Raw genomic sequence first — 27,115 nt, 5'->3', positions numbered from 1 at the left:
ATGGAGCTGAATAGATATTCTAGAAAGTAAACTGATTTTTATCTACAGCAAACTGATTTCAACAAAGAGCTAAAAACACGATGGTCTTTTCAAAAAATGGTGCTGGGAAATTTGGACATCAACATGCAGAAGAATGAATTAGATTTCTACCCCTTACAAGTTACAAAGATAAACTCAAAATTGATTAAGGACCTGAATGTAACCCATGAAACTACTAGGAGAAAACATAGGGAAAATGTTATGGATAAGCCCCCCAAAGCAAAAATACACAAATGGAAAAACATCAAACTAAAAAGATTCTATATAGCTAAGAACATAATGAGAAAGGACCTACAGAATGGTATTTAATATTGCTAGGTATACACCAGACAAGAAGTTGATACCCAGAATTTATAAGGAACTCCAAAAACTCAACAAAAATAACAACAACAACAACAACCAAACATAACCTGATATTTAAAATGGGCAACAGGTCAAAAGAGAAATTTCTCAAAGAAAACATACAAACATCCAACAAGTACATTAAGAAAGTGCTCAATATCACTAATCATCTGGGAAATGAAAATCAAAACCACAATAAGATAGCACCTCACCCCAGTAAGAATGGCTCCTCTCAAAAAGACCAAATACATACAAGTGCTGGCAAAGATGTGAAAAAAGGGAACCCTTGCACACTGTTGGTAGGAATGTAAATTAGTACAATTATTATGGAAACAGTATGGAGGTTCCTCAAAAAATTAAGAATAGAACTACCATAGGAACCATGAATCCCACTACTGGGAATATAACCAGAGGGAATGAAATCAGCATATTGAAGAGACATCCGCATTCCCACATTCATTGTAGTACTTCTCACTCCAGTCAAGAAATCGAAACAACCAAAGTGTCTATCAAATGATGAATGGATCACAAATACAGGATACATATAAAAAATGGAAGAGTATTCACCCATAAAAAAATGAAATCATGTCATTTTTGACAACAGATGGAATCAGGGATCACTAAGTGAAATAAGTCAGGCACAGGAAGACAGTTAATATGTGGAATCTAAAGATATTGTTCTCATAAAAGTTGCAAGTAGACTGGTGGCCAGAGTGGAAAGGATAGGGAAAGATTGTGCAAGGGGGACTGAATTTCATAGGAGCAAGTCTCTGAGGACTATTGCACAGTATGGTGAGGATCAACAACAATAATGTACTATACATTTCCAAAGTAGAAGACAGGATTTTCAAAGCTTTCACCACGGATAAATTTGTTTAACCTGATTTAAACATGCAATTTATATTATGCATTCTTGCATTGGACATTAGATGGTACCCCATTAATGTTTGTAACTTTCTGGGAAACTACCATACCTTCAGAGCTAGCAGTGTTGTTCTGACCAAGGGAGATGGTACTCATCACACTGTCCTTTAGGAATTCCTTTCTGCCATACATGTTTATACTCTTCCAGGCAATTTTAACCTCCACTGTCACCTATAAAGAATAGCTCCTCTAGACCAATTATTTCTTTTTCATGTATCTAATGAAAAACAAATCACTGGTGAGATTTTTAAGATAGTTTCTTTGGTTGTGAATATAAAATTTTAATTTTCCATTTGAGCAATGCAGATTTTAGTAAAGCTATAGGGTTTTCCCTTCTAAATCAAATCCAGTCCCAAATTGTATGAGGATCTCTGTAATGGTATCTTTTGATTTTACTTTAGTTATACCAGTATTTTCCATCATCACTAACATGTAGGCTTCAGTGTTTTGCTCTTCTAAATTTGCTTTCGACTTCTGTATTTCAGTGCACTTAACAACAGTTCTGGTCTCCAAATAAATGTTAAGATGACAATGACTCATTTTCTTGATTCTTTAGCATATTTGCTGTTGTACAGTCAATTCAAAAACTGATAATTTGCATTTTTTCTGATAAAAGCTATAACCATAACAGTTCTGTTTAAATAAATTACAGCTTGTTTAATTAAAAAATCTTAGAAAGCTGCTTTATTTCATAACCCAGTTGACTAATGATCAATTTTCAACCTCTCTTGTATCTCAGACAAAAACATGTGGTGGCTTAGAGCAAATCTCCCTCTGTCCTTGGACCATTATTTCTCTCCTATTATTCGGTTTTCTCCAGAATTTTAAAAAATATTTGTTTAGGATGAACTAATACATAATGGGTAATATTCAAAATTTAGGGAGAATACCATTTACTGTGTACAGCAAATCATATATTGTGCTGCATATCAATTGTGAGAAAAAATGAACATGAAATTATTTAGGTTCAGAAACCAGGTCATTCACAATGTATTCAATGATTAGTTGTTGAATAAATGTATGAATAAATACACACTAAGGCAGTTGTTACAAATTGAATTGGATATATCTTACAAGTTATTACCTTCCTACATGGTTTAAGTCCATGAAACTAGAGAATTATTAACAAGACAAAAAACATGTTTTAATAATTTATTAAAAATAAACTATATTTGTGGAATTTTCATCACTTATGTGAAGAAATTGTTGAGAATGATATTTGTTTTTATATTGAACTCTGCCCAACATATTAGTAATATTTTGATTTTTGCTTCTGTTTTCTAGTTTCTCCAGTTCTTTGTATTGAAGTGCAAGAAAATAGTTCCCAGAAATTGTGCTGGGCTATGTCTATTTACTAAACAAAATTTTCTGTGCATCAGTTATGGAGTGTGCATTGCCCACATTGCTGAGAGGCATCACAATCTAGTTCAAGGTTAGTCAGACATTTTTTATAAAAGGTCAGAGAGTGAATGTTTGAAGCTTCAGAGGTCAAAAGGAAAGATGAGGATATTATGTACATACTGTCATATAATTTTTACATTATAAAGTACTATTCTTTTTAATTTCTCAAGCACTCTCAAATGTACAAAGAAAACCTTTGGCTTGCAAGCCAGGGAGAGGATCCCTGATCTGGTTCATTGAAATTAGGAGGAACAGAAAGGCTGAATCTATGAGCGTTCTGTTACAGAGTTGATGACTATTCTATTTTGTCTGTTAAAGTCATTTTGGAGGGATAGAATATTTGAAAAGTTTGATTTGACTTTTAGGATCAAAAAGACAAAGGTCAGAATTTTTTTCTTCCTCTTAACCCATGTGAACCTGAGCAAGCCTTAGTTTGCTTATCTATATAATCCTCCTCCTCATCAACATCATCTATACCTCAAAATGGATAATGCTTATAAAATGTGAAATGCTTATAGTGAACCCTCAATAAATGTTAGTTACTATCATTTTATATGAAGCAGTAGCATATTCATCCTTATATCCAGCATCTAGGATGTTTACTAAATAATAGTTCTGTTTTTTTAATTCATTTATTTTTATTAAATATGTGTTGCCTGTAATTATATGAAATGCACATATTTCTATATCCCCAGAATCTCAAAGAACATTTAACCCATAAGGAGAACTCAGTGAATGAATGTGTGTTGTTTGTACTTTGTCTAACATTACAAGTAGGCATATCTGCCATAATTACTGTCAGAATATATTTTGCCTATATTTTAAAATATTCTTTTTGCATCTATAAATATAAATAGCACATATTAAACTGTTAATAATTTGAGAGTCTGGATCTTAACAGATTAATATCATTATAGTTGGCAAGCTTGATCTAAATTTTGTCATATGTTTTGTTTTTAAGTTTTTATATTGATTCCCTCTTTCTACCCTGTGTATTAGAGAAAGTGTTTTGTTTTGAATTTGCTATAATCTCACACATACGATGCCATTATTAAAGACAAAATAAGTCAAAAGAGAAGTTGAATAAAAATACAAAGGGCTGGGGATGTGGCTCAGTGTTTGAGAGCCCTTGGGTTCAATCATCCTTACCAATAAAATAAAACAAAACAAAACAAAACAAAATAAAAGACAGAGGAGTCGAATGTGTAGATCATGTAGGGTTTATAAGATTCAGTGCAGCTTATTCACTGGAATTATAAAATTCAGATGCAATGTACCCAGGCCCCCAAGATCACCTCTATTTTTTTTTACCTTATATGTCTATAAGAGATCCCAGATAGACGCTTTTTAAAATTCTTGGCATGGGTAGAGAAGAAGACTCTGTTGATTCTGAATGCAGTACCAACAATCTGAAGTCATGCCTTGAGCAAGGAACAGGACTTCCTATCTTTCTTTTTTTAAATTTTTTTTCTTATTTTTATAGACTGCATTTTGATTCACTATATACAAATGGGATACATCTTTTCATTTCTATGGTTGTGCATGAGGTAGATTCATACCATTTGTGTAATCATACCTGTACATAGGGTAATGATGTCTACCTCATTCCACCATTTTTCATACTCCACCTCTCATTCCTATAAGCAGGCTGCTCTGCTTCCTGAAGTAAAATTCAGCTGTTTCTAAATCCAACACCATGTAGCTTATTTCATATAAAATTCTCCACGCTCTGGCATTGGGTTATCAAATCTTCATAGCATCAGAATTATAGCCAGACTTTGTATATTTTTTTACCTAATCGTTGGTGATTTTCTTGTACAATGAAAGACTTTTCAAGGAATAACTAGTAAGAATTTTCACTGTCCATATATGAACATTGCTTCCAAGAGTTAATGATCTAGCTGCTGTGAATTCCTTCTTTTCTTGTTACCAGTACCTGTCAAAATACACTGAGAATTCTTTTAGTTTTTTTTAGTTTTGATTATATTTGTAAAAGAATAAACACCATTTCTAAAGAAAAAAATCTATAAAACTTAAAACTCCTCAGCTTATTTTTTTCTTTTCTCTTTTCTCATTCCCAGTTTTGTTACCCAAAGTTAATCAAATCATATTAATGACAAGCACTGTTATAAGCCTCTAGATTGAACAGAGATTGATTAACAACATCGAAGTTAATCTCTTGATATTTTGATGACTGATATTGCTGAGTCTAACAGCTTGTTGAGAAGAGAAGGTAAGAAAGGTCATTTGCCTTGTAGACACTGAAAAGTTTACTGATAAATGAAGCAAACTGAAATGGGAAATATGCTACCATAAAGACTAAATTTGGACTCTCAGAAAACCTACATACCATCGATTAGATAGTAGATAGAATGGCAGGTCCAACAGTCACTATAGCAACCCCAGCAGGAAGAGGTAATTTTCTTTCTCATCTCTCTTAATAGCAGAAGGCCATCAGCTGGCAGTAAGGACATCAGCAGCTCCCTCCTGGACAAAACCCTGGCAAGGCAGTGGTCAGAGATGCACAAACCCCAGAGAAAGGTGGGATGCTCTTTTGAACCTTAGTCTCAAATGATTAAACTATGTAAAGTCAAACATACTTTTAAAAAGACACAACATATTATCTGCTCTAGTCAAGTAGATTACAAAATCTTCGTGTGTTTATATGTATGTGTTTATACTCCCCTCGCATACAGATATACATATTTAAAGATAAGGCAATATTGGATAGCTCAATGTTCAGGAATGGATAGAATGGCACAAATTTTATTATTGGAACTATATTAGCATATATTTTATTTTATTTATGTGGAGACATTCAGATTCAAACTAATTATAAGGAAAAAAAGAATCTGACTTATGGGCCCATGTCTCACTTTGACCTTACCACAACACCCTGATAAGAACACCAGAGCATTAGCTTGTAAGAGACTCCTATACTTTAATATTGTATTCTCTGTGTCTAAACTAGATATCTGACATATAGTAGGTGATTAATAATTTTTTTGGAGCAAAGAAATATATTAGTCAGATGCTATCCGCAAGCTAGTAAGTGCTATTGTTGCTACATTTTCTTACATTACTGCTTAGCCAGAGGGGAGATTTAAAAAATTTCAGAAACTTGATGTGATCTGAATTGTCCAGCTACTATTTGCTCATGAAAATAATCACTTTTGTTTTATCTTGGAAGATTATTTAACTTAGGATACTGCCAAATAAGAACCCTTTCTATTTTATTAGCATATTTTAAAAGTGAGTTAATATACAGGGCAGAAAAGCAACACCTTGGTATTCCTTGCTTCTATTAGAGATTTTACCATGAAAAAAGGGACTTTCTTGGCTTAATGTCCTTCTGAAATTTAAAAGTTTGCCAATTTTTATATTTTAGTACTGGATTCAGTCCCTACCACCTCCAAGCAACCTTTGCTTAAACTGCCAACTGAAAAGACTTATTCTTCCTTTGGTCACAGCACTTAATGCCCATACCATAAATTTAGCATTTACCTTGTTTTGTAAAATAAACTTTAAAAATTTAGAATGGTTTGAGATTTACAGGAAAATTGAGAAGATGGAAACAAATGTTACCATACTGTCTACACCCAGATTCCCTTATTATTATTTTTATGTTAGTATGCTAGACTTGTCAAAATTAGTGGAGCAGTATCTACACATGGTTGTTAACCAGTCAACAGCTTATTTAACTTTCCTTAGTTTTGACCTAAAATAATTCTTCTGCTCCAATATCCCATCTAGGACACCATGTTATATTCTTTTTTTTTGTCTTTTATGTTTATTTTTTTTCCCTTCCCCCCACCCTTCCCACCCCTCTTTTCCCTCTATACAGTCCTTCTTTCCTTCATTCTTACCGCTCTCCTTATCCCTAACCCTAAACCTAACCCTAAACCTAATGCTAACCCCTCCCAACCCCATTATATGTCCTCATCCGCTTATCAGCGAGATCATTCGTCCTTTAGTTTTTTGAGATTGGCTTATCTCACTTAGCATGATATTCTCCAATTTCGACCATTTGCCTACAAATGCCATAATTTTATCATTCTTCATTGCGGAGTAATATTCCATTGTATAAATATGCCACAGTTTCTTTATCCATTCATCAACTGAAGGGCATCTAGGTTGGTTCCACAATCTGGCTATGGTGAATTGAGCAGCAATGAACATTGATGTGGCTGTATCTCTGTAGTATGCTGATTTTAAGTCCTTTGGGTATAGGCCAAGGAGTGGGATAGCTGGGTCAAATGGTGTTTCCATTCCAAGCTTTCTGAGGAATCTCCACACTGCTTTCCAGAGTGGCTGCACTAATTTGCAACCCCACCAGCAATGTATGAGTGTTCCTTTTTCACCACATCCTCGCCAACACCTATTGTTGCTTGTATTCTTGATAATCGCCATTCTAATTGGGGTGAGATGAAATCTTAAGTCAGACTTTCCTTGCTTTGGATGATTTGGACAGTTTTGAGGTGCACTGGTCAGGAATTTTGTAGAATGCCCCTCAAATGGGATTTGTATGACATTTTTCTGACAGTTTGACTGGGGTTATGGGTTTTGAGAAGGAAGATAACAGAGGTAATGTACCATTTTGACCACAATATATCAAGGATACACATTAGCACCATGAGACTCTGATGCTGACTTTGATCTTCTAGTTCAGAGTGTATTTGTCAAATTCTTTGTAAAATTGCTTTTTTCTTCTCTTTCCATACTGTGCAATTTGGAAAGAACTAACTACAGTCTACACTTAGGTAGTAAAGTTTCACTCCACCTCCATGAGGGTGGCATTTCTTCACAAACTATTTAGACTTTGGAATGAGAAATTTGTTTATTCTCCCCTGTTTGGTCATTTTTTTTCAGTAGTTTATATTCATCCAAATGGGCTTATGTATATCTTGTGTTTAGGATAGTAAGATATTTCTTTCCTTGATTTCTATGATCCCTTTCACATGCTTTCTTCCATAGGATGCTGCTCATTACTAACACCTTACTCCCAAGAAAGAAACAGTTTAATAAATGTGATTCAGGTTCAGTTTTTGATCTCAGAAGAAAAGTAAACCTATTCCTTCTCTCTTTCAGGATGCTAGAGACATTTCCTCAATGGTACCCTGCCATGTTGTCACCAGCACCACAGTCTCATTAAGCAGCTTACTGTCCTCAGGTGACTGTCAATATTTTTTAATCTGTGCTCTTCTGAGTCACCTAAATTAACACATTTATAGAATCATATCAACATTTCAACCATGTCAAGTAGAGTTAATTGAAAACAAAAATGAAAACATTACAACTTCCCATTTCTTCTCTTTAGAAATTTGGGAAAATCAAAGAGTAAGCATTTAACTCATATGACAGATTGATCCATGGAATGAAAATAGTGATATTTACATCTATTCAGCATGAATATATGTTAGGGACTGTGCTCAGAGATTTATATGCATTATTTCCTTTCATCCTAAGAGTAACTTAATGAGGGAAGAGATACTGTGAACCACACATTAAATAGTAGAAAACTGAGCCTTACGAAAATAACATTTCCTAGGACATTCAGCTAGTGAGTTGCAGAGCTGGGATTTGAATAAAAAAGTTTTTTTGGCCATGTTCTCAATCATTATGTAATACTTCCTCACTACTGGATTAAGTTTTTAATCAATTTATAAAACTCAGTTCACATTTGGAGAATTACTATCTCTAATAAACTTCTTCAATGATTCTCTCTGGTCTTAACAGTAGAGACCATATCAATGGTCAGAAACATGGTAGGGATACATTCATTAGCTCACTCCTTTCTGCCTGTGGATGTTGCTGAGAAAGCATCTTGAAGTCTCTCCCTACTGCTGTCCTGTCTAAATCAGAGTCCCCTAAAGAGCCCGAACAGCTGCAGAAGGTATTCATTGGAAGATTGAGCTTTGAAACAACTTACAAGAGTCTTAGAAGCCATTTTGAGCAATGGGGAATGCTCACAGACTGTGTGGTAATGAGAGAACCAAGCACCAAGCACTCCAGGGGCTTTGGGTTTGTCACTTATGACACTGTTGAGGAAGTAAATGCAGCAATGAATGCAAGACCACACAAGGTGGATAGAAGAGTTGTGGAACCAAAGAGAGCTGTCTCAAGAGAAGATTCTCAAAGACCAGGGGCCCACTTAACTGTGAAAAAGAACTTTGTTGGTGGCATTAAAGAAGACACTGAAGAACATCACCTATGAGTTTATTTTGAACAGTATGGGATAACTGAAGTTATTGAAATCATGACTAACCAAAGCACTGGAAAGAAGAGGGACTTTGCTTTTGTAACTTTTGATGAACATGACTCTGTGCATAAGATTGTCATTCAGAAATACCGTATTGTGAATGCACAACTGTGAAGTGAGGAAAGCCCTGTTAAAGCAAGTGATGGCTAATGCTTCATCTAGTTAAAGAGGTCAAAGTGGTTTTGGAAACTTTGGTGGTGGTCATGGAGGTGGTTTTGGTGAAAATGACAATTTTGGTTGTGGATGAAACTTCAGTGGTCATTGTGGCTTTGGTGGCACTGGATATGGTGGAAGCCAGGATGGCTACAATAGATTTGATAATGATGGAAGCAATTTTGGAGGTGGTGGAAGCTACAGTGATTTTGGCAATTACAGCCATGATCAAATTTTGGACCCATGAAGGGTGGAAACTTAGGAGGCAAAAGTTCTGGACCTTATGTTGGTAGAGGCCAGTACTTCGTCAAACCATGAAACCAAGGCAGATATGGTGGTTCCAGCAGCAGCAGTAGCTATGGCAGTGGCAGAAGGTTTTAATACTTCCAGGAAACAAAGTTTAGCAGGAGAGGAGAACTAGAGAAGTGACAGGGAAGCTACAGGTTATAACAGATTTGTGAACTCAGTCAAGCACAGTGGTGGCAGGGCCTAGCTGCTACCAAGAAGACATGGTTTAGACAATACTCATGTGTATGGGCAATAAAACTCAAGGATTGTATTTGTGACTGATTGTATAACAGGTTATTTATTTTCTTTTTTGTGGAAAGTATAAAGCATTTCCAACAAAGAGTTTAAATGTAGACTTTTTTTTTGCACCCATGCTGTTGATTGCTAAATGTAATAGCCTGATCATGATAGTGAATAAATGTGTGTTTAAAAAAAGTAAAAACATGGTGAGAGCCTGGGTAGGTATGGTATTGACTGCCTAGTGAAAACTTGAGAGAATGTGGAGGTCCATTGCCAATTCATATGAATGTCTAAATAAATGAATTTTATGATATATAAATTATATATTAATTGCATAATATTTGGTATAGTAAAAATAATTTATGTAACATAATTATTATGAAAAATTTAAATGAATTTTCACAAACCAAGCACTAGTTGGTTTCATTAGTATGACTAAGCTATTTTATTCCTGACCCTTCCTTTCTTTTTGTATTTATTTCGCCTCCTTTTAATATTTTGGGTTTTGTGCTTATCATTCCTTCCTTTAAAAAGGCCCATGTTACGACTTTAAATAAATTCTATGAATTTGAATTTTATTAAATTGGTATCATAAAGTAGGTTGCAACTTGTTTTAACATAATGCTATATTTGTAAGTTTCTTTTATGCTGTCATAAGTATTTTGGTTCATTAATGTTTATTGCTATAAAATATTCCATTTTTTGAATGTACTTTATCCATTTTTCTATCAATGGGTATCTGTGTCATTACTAGCTTATTAATCAATACATCCAAGCTAGGATGAGCACTTTCTTACCTGTCTCTTATTATTTTTCCAAAGAATTTTACCAGTAACTGTCCATGTGTTCTCAACCCACACCACTCCAACAATTAACATTATGAGATTTCAAGATTTTGACAAATTATTGGGCATAAAAATAGTATATAATGTTGTGGTTTTTTTTTTCTTTTCTTTTCTTTTTTTTTTTGGTACTGGGGGTTGAGCACAGGGGCACTTAAACATGAGTCACATCCATCGACCTTTTCATTTATTTTTCATTTTGATTCAGGTTCTCACTAAGTTGCTTGGAGCCTCTCTAATTTGCTAAGGCTAGTTTTGCACTTGCAATCCTCAGGCCTCCACCCGCCAAGTTGCTAGGATTATATGCATGGACCACCACACCCAGCCTGATATGGATTTATTTTAATTTGAATCTAATTATTAAATGTAAGCATCTTTATGTCTTTTTATTTTAGGTGAATACCTATTAGTATGTATTATTTTTTTATTTCATAGTATGTATACACATGTACATACTTATATTTAGATTAATTTGTAGATATAATTTATATATGCTTATTTCTAATCTTTTGTCATTTATATGTGTTTATTTTCCAAGATTTTGGCTTGTATGTACATTCTCTTTATGTTGGATTTTAACCTAAAAATATTTTCAATTTCACTGCAATTGAGTACACTGCAATTTAAAAGTATTTCAGTTTTCCTTCATTCAAGGTGAATAAGTATGTTCTAAACCATTTTATACTTTGACTTTTAATTCTTAAAGTTATTAGAGGTGATCTCTGTAGATGAATATGTTAATTTTTAATTTAGATACTCATTTTCCTAGGGATCTTTTCCTTACACGTTCTGTGGAATTGATATATAATAAAAATGACTTGATACAAAACATTAGGAATGTTTTGACTTAACAATTTTAACATCCATAGTTAACTACTTAACCCTTCATTTTTCCTTTAGTAAGGGTTGTATTATTTTCATTTTTTAAGGAATTTTAAGAAAACATTCAATTTTGTTGACAAACATGTTCATGGTATCTTTCTATTTCTGTTTTAGACTTGGAATTGCATATTTTTTTCTATTTTCTTTTTAAAGTCTTTTTTTTACCTTATTTTCTTCCCATTCTTTCATCTTTTAGTGGATTGTCTAATTCCAAAAATGATATATGACTTTATATAGAAATGTACATTTACCTGGTTCACCAATTTACTCATAGCCTGCTCACCATTTCTTCCTGAATCTTAGATTTTTATTCTGAGAACACATTATTTTCTTCTGAAATATATTTTTAATCCTTTCTGTAGTTAAAATAACTACTTGTGGTGAACGTAATTTTTTATTTGTTCTTTTTAGTTATACATGACAGTAGAATGTATTTTGACATATCATACATACATGGAGTATAACTTCCCATTCTTGTGGTTTTACATGACGTGGAATTATACACTGGTTGTATATTCACATATGAACACAGGAAAGTTTTTTCCAATTTATTCTACTGTCTTTCCCATTCCCATACCTCCTCCTTTCCTCTGTTTATCCCTATCAAATCTGGTGAATCTTCACTCCTCCCTCCCGACTCCTCTGACTGTTGTGAATGAGCATCTGCATATCAGATAGAACATTTGGCCTTTGCTTCTTTGGTATTGGTTTATTTCACTTAGCATGATAGCCTCCAATTCCATCAATTTACCAGCAAATGTCATAATTTCTTTCTTCTTTTTGGCTGAGTAGTATTCCATTTTGAATATGTACCATGTTTTCTTTATCCATTCATCTATTGAAGGGCACCTAGGTTGGTTCCATAGCTTAGCTAATGTGAATTGAGCTGCTTTAAACTTTGATGTGACTGCATCACTGTAGTATGCTGATTTTGTCATTTGGGTATATACTGAGAAGTGGGATAATTGGGTTAAATAGTGGTTCTAATACAAGTATTCTCCACACTGCTTTCCATAGTGGCTGTACCAACTTGCAGTCCCACCAGCAACATATGAGTGTACTTTTCCCCTACGTCCTCACCAACATTTATTGTTACTTGTTTTCTTGATAATTGCCATTTTTACTGGAGTGAGATAAAATCTCAGTGCAGGTTTAATTTACATTTCTCTAATTGCTAGTGATGTTGAACATTTTTACATGTATTTGTTGAGCATTCACATTTCTTATATGAATGGGCTGTTTGGGTCCTTTTCCATTTATTGTTTTTTTTTTGGGGGGGGGGATTAGGTTTGTTGAGTTCTTTATGTATCCTGGAGATAAAATTTTCTCCCATTCTGTAGGTTCTCTTTTCATGTTCTTGATAATTTCCTTTGCTGTGAAAAAGAGTCTTAGTTTGATACAATCCCATTTATTGATTCTTGATTTTACTTCTTGTGCTTTAGGAGTTCTGTTGAGGAATTTGGTTTCTAAGCCAACATGATGGCGATTTGGACCAAGTTTTTCTTCAAGTAGGTACAGGGTCTCTGATGCCTAGGTCCTTGATCCACTTTGACTTTTGTGCTGGGTGAGAGATAGGAGTCTTATTTAATTTTATTACATATGAATTTCCAGTTTTCCTAGCACTATTTGTTGAAGAGGCTATCTTTTCTCCAACGTATGTTTATGGCACCTTTGTCTAGTATGAGATAACTATTTATGTGGGTTTGTCTCTGGGTCTTCTATTCTGCACCATTGACTTCCAATATCTGTTTTGGTGCCAATACCGTGCCATTTTTGTTATTATAACTGTAATATAATTTAAGGTCTGGTATTGTGATGCTTCCTGCTTTACTTTTCTTGCTGAGGATTGATTTGACTATTCTGGGCCTGCTATTTTTTCAAACGATTTTAATGACTGCCTTTTTTCTGTTTCTATGAAGAATGTCATTGGAACTTTAATAGGAATGTATTGAATCTGTATAGTGCTTCTGGTGGTATGGCCATTTTGATAATATTAATTGTGCCTCTCTAAAAACATGGGAGATCTTTCAATCTTCTAAGGTTTCTTCTATTTCTTTCTTTAGTGTTCTGTAGTTTTCATTGTAGAGGTCTTTCATCTCTCTTTCTAGAATGATTACCAAATATTTTAATTTTTTTGAGGCTATCATTAATGGAATAGTTTTCCTAATTTCTCTTTCAGTGATTTATCAATAATATATAGGACATGATTTATGGGTGTTAATTTTATATACTGCTACATTCTTGAATTCATTTATGAGTTCTAGAAGTTTTCTGGTAGTGTTTTATGGGTCTTCTATAAAATCATGTTATCAGCAAATAGGGAAAGTTCGATTTCTTCTTTTCCTATTTGTATCCCTTTAATTTCATTCTTCTAATTGCTTTGGCTAGAGTTTTCAGGACTGTGTTGAATAGAAGTGATAAAGTAGGGCTTCCCTGTCTTATTCTGGTTTTTAGAAGGCATGCTTTTGATTTTTATCCATTTAGAATAATGTTTGCCTTGGGTTTAGCATATATGCCTTTTACAATGTTGAGGTGTATTCCTTCTGTTCCTAGTTTTTCTAGTGTTTTGAACATGAAGAGATGCTGTATTTTGTCAAATGCTTTTTCTGCATCCATTGAGATAGTCATGGGATTCTTGTCTTAAGTCTATTGATGTGATGAACTACATTTGTTGATTTCTATATCTTGAATCAACCTTGTATTCCTGGGACTAACCCCACTTGATCATGCTGCACTATCTTTTTAATATGTTTTTGTATGTGATTTACCAGTATTTTATTTTATTAAGAATTTTTGCATCTATGTTCATCAAGGATATTGGTCTGAAATTTTCTTTCTCTGATGTGTCTTTGTCTGGTTTTGGTATCAGGGTGATACTAGCTTAATTGAATGAGCTTGGAAGTGTTCCCTCCTTTTCCATTTCATGGAATAATTTGAGGAAGATTGGTATTCATTCTTCTTTGAAGGTCGGTAGAACTCAGCAGAGAATCTATCTGGTTCTGGGCTTTTCTTGGTTTGTAGCCTTTAATGGCATCTTCAATTTTATTGCTTGAAATTGATCTGTTCAAATTTTCTATGTTCTCCTGATTCAATTTGGGTAGGTTATATGTCTCTAGAAATTTGTTGATGTCTTCAAGATTTTCTATTGTATTAGAGTATAAATTTTCAAAATAAGTTCTGATTATCTTCTCTATTTCAGTAATGTCTGCTGTGATATTTGTTTTCATCTCCAATTTTAGGAATTTGCGTTTTCTATTTTTGTTAGCATGGCTATGGGTTTATCACTTTTATTGATTTTTACAAAGAACCGATTTTTTATTTTGTCAATTTTTTGGATTGTTTCTTTTGTTTCTATTTCACTTATTTCAGTTCCAATTTTAGTTATTTCTTGTCTTCTACTGCTTTTGGTGTTGATTTGTTCTTCTTTTTCTGTGACTTTGAGATGTAATGCTAGGTAATTTATTTGTCTATTTTCTATTCTTTTAATGAATAAGCTCAATGCAATGAACTTTCCTCTTTGCACGCTCTGTGTAGTGTCCCAGAGATTTTGAAATATTGTATTGTTATTCTCATTTTCCTGTAGGTATATTTTTAATTTTATTCCTGATTTCTTCTGCTATCCATTCATTATTCAATATTGTATTATTTAGTCCAGGTGTTAGAGTAGCTTCTATTTTTTTTATTTTATAATTGATTTCTAGTTTCATTCCATTATGATCTGATAGGATGAAAGGTATTATCTCTATTTGGTTTTCTTTTTGGTATTTGCTAAGAGTTGCTTTGTGGCCTAAAGTATGGTCTATTTTAGAGAAGGATCCATGTGCTGCTGAGAAGAACATTTATTTAGTTCTTGATGGATGAAATTGTATATATATATAGTTCTATAGCTTATTTAATTTTTATTTGGATAATCTATCCAGTGGTGAGAGAGGTATGTTAAATGTAATTGAGAAGGGTTTGTTTGATATACTTTGATGCTCCATTGTTCAAGGCATAAAAGTTGACAATTGTTTTGTCTTGTTGATGTATAGTTCCTTTAAGCAGTATGAAATGTTCTTCCTTGTCCCTTCTGATTAACTTTGGCTTGAAGTCCACTTTATCTGAAGATAGTAACTGCTGCTTCCTTATGAGATCCATGTGAATAATATGTTTTTTCCCATCAGTCTGTGGATGTCTTTGCCTATGAGATGAGTCTCATGGACACAGCATATTATTGGGTCTTATTTTTTAATCCAATCTGCCAGTTTATGTCTTTTGATTGATGAGTTTAGGCCATTTATATTCAATGTGATTATTGAGATATGATTTTTATTCTGGTTTATAATTTGAATTAATCTCTCCATTGTTTCACTGCTTTTAGGGTAGTTCCTTCTCCCTTTGCTTGTTTTTACTTTTATGTTTCATTTCTTCTTGAAGAAATATCTTATTGAGTATGTTTTATAGTGTAGAATTTCTAGTTATTAATTCTTTTAACTTTTGTTATCATGTAAGGTTTTTATTTCAAAATCAGTTCTGAATCTTACTTTTGCTGGGTATAATATTTTGGTCGGCATCTATTTTCTTTCAGAGTTGGTGTTTATTATTCTAAGACCACCTAGCTTTGAGGGTCTGGGTTAAGAGATTCAGCTGAGATCCAGAATGGTTTCCCTCTAAACATAATCAGATGTGTTTCTCTGTCAGTCTTTAAAATTCTATCCTTATTTTATATGTTAGGCATTTTCATAATAATGTACCTTAGTGTGGGTCTGTTGTAATTTTGTACATTTAGGTTCTTTAAGCCTCCTGTACTTGATTTTTCACTTTATTATTCAGGTTTGGGAAATTTTCTGATACCATTTCACTGAAAATATTGTGCATTTCTTTCATTTGTGTCTCCAAGTCTTCATTTATCCCCACAAATCTTAGATTTGGTCTTTTCAGGTTATCCCATATTTCTTACAAGTTCCTTTCATGGCATCTTAATATCCTTTCTCCATTGTCAACTTTGTTTTCAAGATTATATATTTTGTCTTCATTTCCTGAAACTGTCTTTCAAGTGATCTAGTAAGTTGGTGATGCTTTCAGTTGAATTTTTAATTTGGCTCATTGATTCCTTCACTTCAAGGATTTTTGCTTGATTTTTTTTTCAGAATCTCTCTTTATTAAAGTGATCTTTCACTTCCTGTATTTTTTTCTCTGATTTCACTCCTTACACCATTCTTTACTTCACAAATCAGTTTAATATGCACATTCTAAACTCCTTCTCTTACATTTCTTCCCCTGTGCTGTCAACAGATTCTGTTATTGGAGTATGGATCTGAAGTAATGGAGTTTCTACCCTGTGGACTTACAGTATCCCTGAAGGTTTCCAGTACCATACTGTTTATGGGGAGACAGGTAATAACAACCAATGCAAACAATATGTATCATTAAATGAAATAGTTCCTAGTATGAGATCTACAGTGTTAATTATCACAATAAACAGATGTGATATAATCATTATTGCCTACAATAAAAACAGCAGGTTTGCAAATGGCTTCACAATTTCAAAGGGTGGACAGGGAGAAAACAGAAGTGATATAGGATCTGGTGATTATGAGTGAGGAGGAGAGAAGATAGAGATAAAAACTTAAAGGAAGCAGTGAAAGAACTATAGAGGTAGGCTGTTAAAAGACAGAATCAAGGGAAACAGGTGAGAGGAATATACATGTATAAAGTAAAAACTTAAGACAAAATTAAAAAAAAATACTAAACAAAATTGAAATATCCTAATGGTACATCCTACTTCTCAGAAAAACTGATTCACCAAATATAACTGGCTTCAAAAATGCTAGAAATGAGAAAAGAAACCCAAATACAAGTATATATAAATGTCCATGAACCATTAAGTTCACAATTAAACAGAAAAAGGATAAAAAGTAAAAAGAAAGAGAAAAAATATTGAAAAGTTAAAGAGTTCTTTCTGTTGGAGTTCAATAGATTCTCAGCTTCTCAGCAGTTTTAGGTGGGGTCATCTGGAGTGTGGTGCTCCACCCCCTGGATTGGTGGATGAAAGAGTTAATTCAGCATGCAGAATAGGGTTTAGGTTTAGGGGGACTCCAGACTCTTCACTGAATACCAATTGGTATAGAGATTTTAAATCAGTGCCACCTCCAGGGCCCAGGTGATTAATTACTATTAATCACCCATGCTGGAAGACTGTACCCCAAAGATCTCCCCTGGGTTCCACTCCTATGATGGTGGAGCCAATTCTTAGTTCACTATGTCACCTGTGGACCCCTCATTTCCTGGTCTTGGTTTCAGTCTCCAAACAGTCTCTTCCACCCCTTTCCCTTCCAAGTTCCCAGCCAGATGTGTTATCTCCCAGCAGGTCCTGCAAGCAGTCAGATTGGAGGGGGAAGGTTAGAGTTGGGTGGGTTTCCAAGACTAGTTGTCCCCTGTGTAAACCTCTCTCCATGCTTGATTTTCTCCTGGTTACTTAACTACACTCTATGTTGTGCAGTGTGTTTACTGGGCCTGTATTTTGGACCAAAGTTGGGTTTTCCAGTAATCAGCCGCCTTAGCTACCTGCCCCTGTGCTGAGGCTGCTAAATATTTTCTTGCTTTGTCCTCTGCAAGCCACCTGGAGAAATGATGCTTCTTTCCTTCACAAGGATATTGTGCAGCATGCCTTTCAGTTTAGTTGGGCAATGCCCTTGATCTCTAAATGCTCCATACCCAGACACGTCTCAGGCCTCCTAAAGATATGGGCTCCTTTAATTCCCTTAACACTCCACTTTGCTCATGGAGGAACAGCTTTAGCAGGTGCTTTTGGCAGGGGATTTGGTCAGAATGTATGCTGCTGGGGATTTCTCCCTTATATTAGAATCTCCAACCTCCTGAGTCCCTGATCTGCTTTGAACGTGCAGTTTTAAATTCCAGTAAAGCCCCCCACTACCCTTTTTTTTTTTTTTTTATTCACCTACCTTGTTAAGAAGCTGCCTGTCTTCTTTCTTGGTTTCACAGCATGGAGCAGCCAGGAACGAGACCTTCTGTATTCTGCCATAGAATGTATCCTAAACTCAATTTTTATTTGCAATTTTCAAACCCCTCTTCGTGATTGTTGATTTTCCTGAGTAGATAATTTTAGGTTTGTAGCTATTTTGTTCACTATTTTGAGGACGGTATCCCACATCTTCTTGGTTCTATTGTTGCTGATAATGTATTTAGTCATCATTCTTTTGCAGGTACTTTGTAGTTTTTCAAATTTTTGTGACACATTCTGCACCTTCACCACAGGGTGTCCAGGTGAGTATTTCTTTCTCATTCATGCTGCACAGCACATGTTTTAACTTCAATATCTGTGGCATAATTTTTATGATTTTTGGAAAATTCTCAGAGAATATATCCTGAAATATTTGTTCTTTCTCTATTGTTTCTATGCTTCCATTCTTAAACTGTGGCTATTATACTTTTTAATTCATTTCTTATATTTCAATTAGAAGTTTATATTTGATTCTTTTTCAAATTTCTGGTCAATTTGGATAGCATCTCAGTTCCTGTTTTATTATATTGTTATTTTCTTTAAACCTTTCACACATAGTCATTTTATATCTTGTATTTGAATACATTTTTGTTTGATTTAGGCAGAGGAATTTGATTTTTTTCTCATTGACCTTTAACTTTTCCTAACATTTTTCTCTGTAATTGGTGATGTTAGATTGGTGGTTCATGTGTTTCATGTTAACTTTTGTGAATCCTGAGGCCTATATTCTGCATCTGTCCTAAAAAGAGAATTTCGATTTGCTTCTCAGAACCAGAACTCCACACCTTTCAATATCATACTTTCTGCACCAGGACTTACACGATTTCTGATAAACATATGGTGAGAATGAAAAATATGTGGAAATATTATTCTTAAAAGAAGGTTGATTCAGTTTTGGAGCTTCCCAGTAAACTTCTTCCTTCCACTTTATACACAACTAGACCAACAGAAAAAAAATACTGACTGTTAAGTAAATTATTTGGATAGACCAGGTGCATTTTGATTGACTAGGGTGTGTGTGTTATAAGAATTTTTTTTTCTTATTTTGGACAGAGACTATTATCTTTCTGCTAGTAAAGAATACCATGAACATATTACCAAGACACTAGTGCCCAGGTCAATCATTGCCTCTAGGAGCTCGCTGAAGGGGGATGAGTGAGTTATGGGTTTTCTTTATCTCATAGTTGTTTTCAGATTTACTCAGAAAGTATTGCTGCAGGTCCAAAGCTCTTGAACACATTACTGATCATAGTTTCTACTTTCAAGCCCATTCTCCAAATTGTTTGGTGACTGCTCAAGGCTCATTTTTTTAAAAGCTGTTTTTCTTCTTTTCTTGTGACTGAAAGTAGATAGTTGAGTTGTAGGGATTCCACTCTTAGAAGTTCATTGTACTTTATACAAGATCACCAATAATCATGTATTCTTGATGAGAACAGTGATTTTGTAACAAGATAGCTCCCTGGAATTACCTAGATCATTTATTGATGAAATCCTATACTGAAAACATAAACCATAACCACTAAGGGTACGACCTTATGTACACAGTCATTTTGCAATTAGAATTATCTTCAGAAATGGAAACTTAGCATTTTGTCTTTACCTTCCCAGCCCCCTCAGTCCCTTTTGCTAAAGTAGGCCGTTATTCCCAGCCTTGTGTCAGGTGGAATACCAGTCCACAATTTGGTGCTAACCTACATTATTTGAGCTTATCTCTCAGGCTTCTGCTGTCCCCATTCAGGCTCAGCAGAGTGGCAATCAACTCAGTGCTATGTTTGATCACCAGTAATAGCTGGGACTGTGATCTACGGTGATGAACAAGATGAGATAGGAGTAACTTACTCAGAAGCTATGGAATCTGTCAGACAATGCTGTGCATCTCTCAGAAGGAAGTCAGCTGAATAAACTGCAAGCTCTGCAAAGCGTGGCTGAAGGGAGAGCTACCTTTCCTACAAATCACAGTAATGACCGAAATCCCAGCACCGGCAGCTTCTGTACCAGTAAAAAAATCATTGCCTCAGGACAGATTTAGTTTATATACAGCACTTACCAAGCAAGCTTCCCCTCTTTATTTTCTTTCAAAAATAATGACATTGTAATCAGTACACACTAACCTGAAGAGTCAAGTTGTTTGGTAATTTTAAAAAATAGTACTTAAATCCTTTGAGGCATAATATACACTATTGATGATGAGAATAATGATGCTATAAATTCAAAATAATAGTTTTGAATGAAATTTTTAAAAAGTCTAACTAATGTGCAACTAAAGGAACTTTCTGAAGAAGTGTAACATGGGCTTCTCATGTACAAACTCAAAAACAATAATTACATAAATCACTTAGTATGGATCTAAGTACCTTCTCCTTTCTAAATGTAATTTAACAATTTTGGAGCAGAAATTTTGTATAATCATTACATTCAACTATTGAAAATTAAAAACCACTTCATGCACTGTGTTCCTGTTCTACAGTGTCTGCAGTGTGTAGAACAGACACAAGTGTTCGGCAGCTGTTTCTAGACAGCCGTCAGCACAAAGGAGTCTCACTTATCATACCTGCAACAATCCAAGAACATGCCTGCCTAAGCTATTGCCCATTCTGTCTGAATTCCAGACAAATCACAGATGTGTGCTAAATAATTGCTGCAGGATTTAATCAAATCTTGTTTGCTTCTCTTAAAATCATTTAGTATCTTTATGGTTGGCCTTAATTTTCACTGAATAACAGCTTCTAATGAAGCATAACAATTTTTAGACACACTTTATAAGGTTTTTTCAAAGAATAACACTTGTTTTCTTTTAGCATTAAAAAGTCATATCTTGTGCTTCCTCATAAAGAGATGGCTAAAGTATTAGATATAACTTTTTACTTGCCTTTAAATATTATTTTTTATATATAAACAAGCTTGATAATTCTATTACCTTTAATATTGTATAATAATATCTGTGGAATCCTCCAATGAGGTCATTTAAATAAATGATTATTTATCAGGGTCAAATAGAAATATTTAGCATAGGTCAAAGACAATTCATAAAATTGTGCAAGATGTTGGTTTACAGATTTTTAAAAAGTTTTAAATTGTCAATGGACCTTTATTTTATTTATTTTACTTTTAATGTAGTACTGAGAATTGAGCCCAGTGTCTCACACATGCTAGGCAAGCAATCTATCACTGAGCCCCAGTCTCAGTCCCAGATTTTTGTAAGCTCTCAATTTCAAGTAAGTTTGTAAAAGTTAACCAACAGCTCAAATATTATTCTCTTCAGATGGGCTCTCACATGAAGAAAGGATCTCAAACTCTGGAAAATGTTGAAGGTTTTTTAATTGACATATTGCCAGTCCTGTTTGTCTTCCATTTTATTGGTTATAAGTGAAGAGAATGTGAATGAAGTGGAAGACAGCAATTCTTCATAGAATTTATATTTAATATCATTCTATGAGTATTACTGTGAAAACAGTGACTAGATGCCTATATCACATGAAAACCTTAAATTTATCACGAGAGGAAAAGATGATCAATAGGAGCAATGGTAAAATAAATACCCTATATTATCTATTTATATTTTAAGTTATATATTTTTCTGTGATGTACAATATTTTCAATGATCTCAATGACAATATTTGAGATATTAATAAGCAACATGCTATGCATATGTGGATAAATTTTATGTATTAAGCATGTATAATTTTTTCTTCACCTGGACATGAAACAGTTTACAAACAGTGAAAGGAAAAGAGAAACCTGGCTGCTTAGCAGGGAAACTCAGGGCATCACATTGAAAGAAATTCTTAGCTACTACAATACATTTTGTGTTTATTTATTTTTTATCCTTCAAGAGATTAAGACAGTGAATACTGTTCCTCCTTAAAGCTAAGGTTCATCTACCAGAGCACTAAAGGGTCCCTAAGAGCACAGGATTCCTGCTACATGTGCCAGGGTCAAATCCCTGTCCCCACACTTAAAAGATCCTGGGTAGATTACTTACCTTTTCTCTTCCCTATGTGGTACATGTCTATATAATTTCCACAAGCTCCTGTGAAGTTATTATGAGAATTACATGGAATAATATGTTTATAAAACTCAACACAGGTAGCACATAAATAAACTCAGTAAATTATAGCTAGCAGTATTTTTTAAATTAAAATACAGATTCGACAAGAAAAACAAAAACAGAAACCATAACAGTTCCTGTAGTCATGTAGGTAAAATTAATCTTGACAGCAGTTTCTTAAATCCTCAGCATCTCAGTCTCTGTATGTCAGGTTTGATTTACGTTTATTTGTCTTGGCCAGTTTCAAAATCTCCCATCTCCTAAAAGCTACCCTGTGTGCTAACTGGTCTGATAACATAAACCATCAGTAAAAGGGAAAAATTGAATATTTCCTAGTACAGGAAAACTTTCATGAGTGTTTTCTTTTTTTCATTTTTTTGGGGGGGATTATTTTTAAACTTATGAAGCCTACTTTATTCTTTCTTTAGTAATTTCTATTTTTTCCAGTGCTTTACCAGAAACCATTATCATCAGACCCTTTTTGAAGTATTATTATTTTAAAATAATTATAATCAAAATATTGGTTCATAGCAGAAAAACCTTTGTTTCTCAGAGTGTGTTTAGGTTTTTGATCATCTGTTGTTTTACAATGCACCCTGTCACCTACTGCACGTCAATCATCATTAGCTTGCTTGTTAAGAATTTGAAAGCATGTAAGTTGTGTAATAATAATCCACTCCTGCTTTTGTCTTCTTCTTCCATGTCATTTGTATCTTTTCCCTTAGTCAAAGCAAAATCAGCTCCATCTATTTGGTATGAAGAAACAAATAAGAGAGGCAGTATTGAAGTGAAAGCAAGAAGGGACAAAAATAGGAACCAGGTCATTTGACTCTAACTTCAGGGCTTTCACCTGTAAGCTCTGTCACCTTGAAAAACAATTTCTTAGATCTCAGTTTGTTTTCCTCTAAATTAAAGGATTGGAAGAGATCATCTAAAGGTTCTTTCCCACTTTATATTTTAAATGTCATCATATTTTAATATAGAGTATAAAGTATACTACTTATTTAACAGAAAAGAACTGGTGTGGAACTCAGGAAGTTCGATGAGCAATCATTAAGGTAAACTATATTAAAGTGGACTGTTCAGTGTGAAGATTACTGCCATGCAGTGTCAAAAATTCTACTCTTCAAAGTAATAAGATAGAAGATAATAATTTTGTGAACATTTTCAAAAGCTTGATAGCAAATGGAAAAATAAATTTACATTTCACTGACATAGAGCAGGTACATATTATTGATATAGTCAATAGGCAATATGAACAGATTCAATTGATCTGAGGCAATTTTAACAGACAGGTTGAAAATCTGTAATGCAAATGTAGATACTATTTTGTATAAACCCAATTCCCTTATAAAGTTACAGTGTTGTACATAACTAGAGCATACAAACTGAAACTGAAATTGAGTCAATTAAGCAAGACTCAGCTGTGTGATAAATGATCTTTCTACATATTGTGAAAACAGCACTGCTTTTTAAAACAATAAGAGTCAGTAAAAGATAACCCTAAAATTGACTCATTTTGCATAGTTGATTGGAAATGCAAATATAAAATTACCTTGCTTTTATAGTTTTTAAATGTGGTAGTATCTACAGAAAGGAACTTGTCTTTCATTAAGTACCCAAGAATTTGATTTTGGTAAATTCAAAAGGGTAAATGAGCAGAAGTACTTCTCATTTGGACACATCATTGTTGATCCAGTGGACCTGAATTTAGAAACAAAATTTCTAATGACTTTGGCCAAGACTAGATTTTTACTTCCAATAAGATCTTGCTGAGTAGTTCCATTAGAGATGAATATGTCCACTGACAAAGTGTATTTTTAAACTATTGCTTATCCTTTTGAGTTTCATGAAACTTGAGTACTTTGTTATACAGAATTTCAGACTTAATGAGAATAAAGTTCTTTTTTGCATTATAAAAGAAGAAGTACACTTTTCAGGTTAACTTCCAAAGGGTATTAAAAATCCATATTAATGAAAATATGGAAAGAATTTTATTCCATGAACCTTTCAACTCCATTTAAAAACATCTATAATACCATGGCATCTAATTATCACTCCTACAGCTCTATTTTTTTCCCTAGGAGTTCAGAGCAATTTACATAGTTAACACACTTTGACAGAAAAAAATCATTTAAAAGGATAAAAGAAACTGAGGCACCCAAAAGTTAAGAAGTTTGGTCACTATTACACAACTCATGTTGAAGGAATAAAAGTTATCACAGTCTAGGGAAAAAGTGGGGGGGTTCAATCATATTTTTCCACTTAAATTCTGTGTAAACTTGCAAATTGCTAAACATCTCTGAGTCTCTAATTTTATGTAAAACTGCATAATCTTCTCTATTAACAGTTATTACGAGGCTTGGGGATATTGAAATAGTATATGTCAGGTTAAATAAGTTATAAAGTGCTACTTTCATAAAATATGTTATCTTGTGCTTCTACTTCAATCTCTGAATGGAAGGTTAATTTTTCCTCTGAAAATATGACCAAGATGTTTGAACATCTCATGCTCACTGTAAAATACTATAAATGTATGAGTATTCTAACAATTTCCCTACATGTACTTTAGAACATCTGAAACTCCAGTTTTAGCTACATTCTGTGGGTTGGGCCATGAGAAGGAAGCAGAATGGGCTCATGAGTTGCCTGGAATAGAGCTAGAAAATTGTAGTCTGAAAAGGGAGCACAGACTATCACTGAAAATTAAGGATCAGGATGAGAACAATACTCATCACCCGATAACAGGGCGTCTGTCAAAACAAAAAGGCATAGCTAGGAACTGAGGGTATTAATAACAGGTTAGGAGAACGAGAAAAACAACTGAAGCAACAGGGATGAAGGTACAGGTCCCAAATAGCTAAGAGGCCAGGAGATTTTTTTTTTTCCTAATTGATGCTGGCTACATGGTACAGAGACCTCTCAGCTTGAATAATAGTATATTGTAGACAGTAGCAACTATACATTACAAAACCAGAGAAGGATGTAAAAACTTCTTAGGCTCCTTTCAGTTAGGGGTATTTGGGAGTCTCTCTCACTATTCATAACTTTGTGATGGTATTATGTTATCAATATCCAGCCTGAAGCGGTAGAAATAAGTGGTACTAATTGAAATCTAACAAAAATATGTTAAATTTTGTGATTTGATTTTCTAGGGTGATAACTTTTCAAATACAGAATGTTTTGTATAATGATTTATAAATATTGAACTAAGCTAATATTTCTAACATCTAAAATATGAGTGGGACGAATTTAATAATTCATTCAGTCATTCATGTATCAGATGCATGGATCTAAGTGTCCACTGTGTGTTAGGTATCTACTCAAGAAAAGCAGAGTTTACAGTCCTTTAGCAAGACAATGAGATATCATGCCTGTGTGAAGTTCTGGGCATAGTCTGATTTAGGTTAGTATACAAAATATGAGATTAGAGAGGTATATCTGAGTAAGCTGTAATATGGCAGCAGCAATATAACAATATAATGCAGGACTATACTATATTAAGACTATATTTAGCCTCATTTAATTCCTTATAATGCTATGGGAAAATTTATGATTATTACTCAGTGGTAATAAAAGAAGCATACAGAGGGTAAAATAATATAACCAAAAGGAATAAAAACCTGATAATTTGCTCTACTTCATGTAGAAAAGTCCTTTAATAATCGTTTCTATTTATGAATAAATCTAGATTCAAATATATGAACTAAATCTTAAACCAATATCTGAAAAAACTACGGTAATTATTTGAGTGGCAGAAATACTGTTATTCTGAGACATGTTCATAATATGGCATAAAGGAAGTGAGTTAATAGGAGAGATCTAGTTTATCATCCCTGGTAATGGTTAGAATCAGGATTCTCAACTGAAATAAAGGAGACACAGATGCTGTCCAGAAAAAAAAAAAAAAAAAAAAAGTGAAGTAATATGCACTATCATACTGGACTTGGATTGGAAATATCAGTATGATATAATCCTGAGTTGTTCTATTCTTACAACCCTATAGCAACCTCCAGTAATGTGACTGGGCTCTTGAAATATCATTTCCCAGTGAAAAAAACCAGACCTTCTAGGAGCAACCATTCATTCTAAATTTGGGTCTTGTCATACCAAAAAGTGAATAAAGAAGCAAAGACTACCAGGGCCACACTGAAGGATGTCATGAGTCAACTTGAACAGACTTTTACTTCACAAAACGAGGAACTTTAAGCTTCAAAAAGGATAACAAATTCTGTTGATTGCACTCTAACTCCACAAATTCCTTTGTTATCAAGTAAATTGCTCATCTTTAAAGAAGGTAGGTGAAGCAATTTGTTAACTTGGAAAATGATACAGGGAACAAATCAAGCATTTATCCTGCTATTTCTGTATTTCTGCCACTGGATAGCTCAACTGTAGATTAGAAGGAAATCACTCTTTATTAAAGTCCTTTGATTAACAAATGGAAAGGAAACAACTGAGTCAGAATACAACCATTTTGTAAATCCAGTAATAGATTAATGGATGTAGACATCAGTCATTACTTACATCACACAAAGAAAGGCAGCAGTCATCATCTACCTAATGAAAAAAGAGTCTACCACCCAGTTGATCAAATCTTAGCCATATCAAGTCTGTGAATCTAGCTAAAAATTTGTGGGAAATACTGATTTGGCAACAGGTTCAACTAAGCCATGAGTATACAACCAAAAAAA

The 27,115-nt window shown here is 33.9% G+C and overlaps 1 protein-coding gene and 1 pseudogene across 1 annotated transcript in view; one reads left to right on the top strand and one right to left on the bottom strand.

Moving 5' to 3' along the window:
• Positions 1-27,115, bottom strand: part of Cntn5 (contactin 5) — a 1,239,665-nt gene that overhangs the window by 444,168 nt on the left and 768,382 nt on the right. The gene's annotated exons all lie outside the window — the stretch shown is intronic.
• Positions 8,561-9,499, top strand: LOC124959724 (heterogeneous nuclear ribonucleoprotein A1-like; annotated as a pseudogene).

The sequence above is a fragment of the Sciurus carolinensis genome, chromosome 11 (assembly GCF_902686445.1).
Source record: "Sciurus carolinensis chromosome 11, mSciCar1.2, whole genome shotgun sequence".
NCBI lineage: Eukaryota > Metazoa > Chordata > Mammalia > Rodentia > Sciuridae > Sciurus > Sciurus carolinensis.
This window is presented reverse-complemented; position numbering and strand designations above follow the sequence as displayed.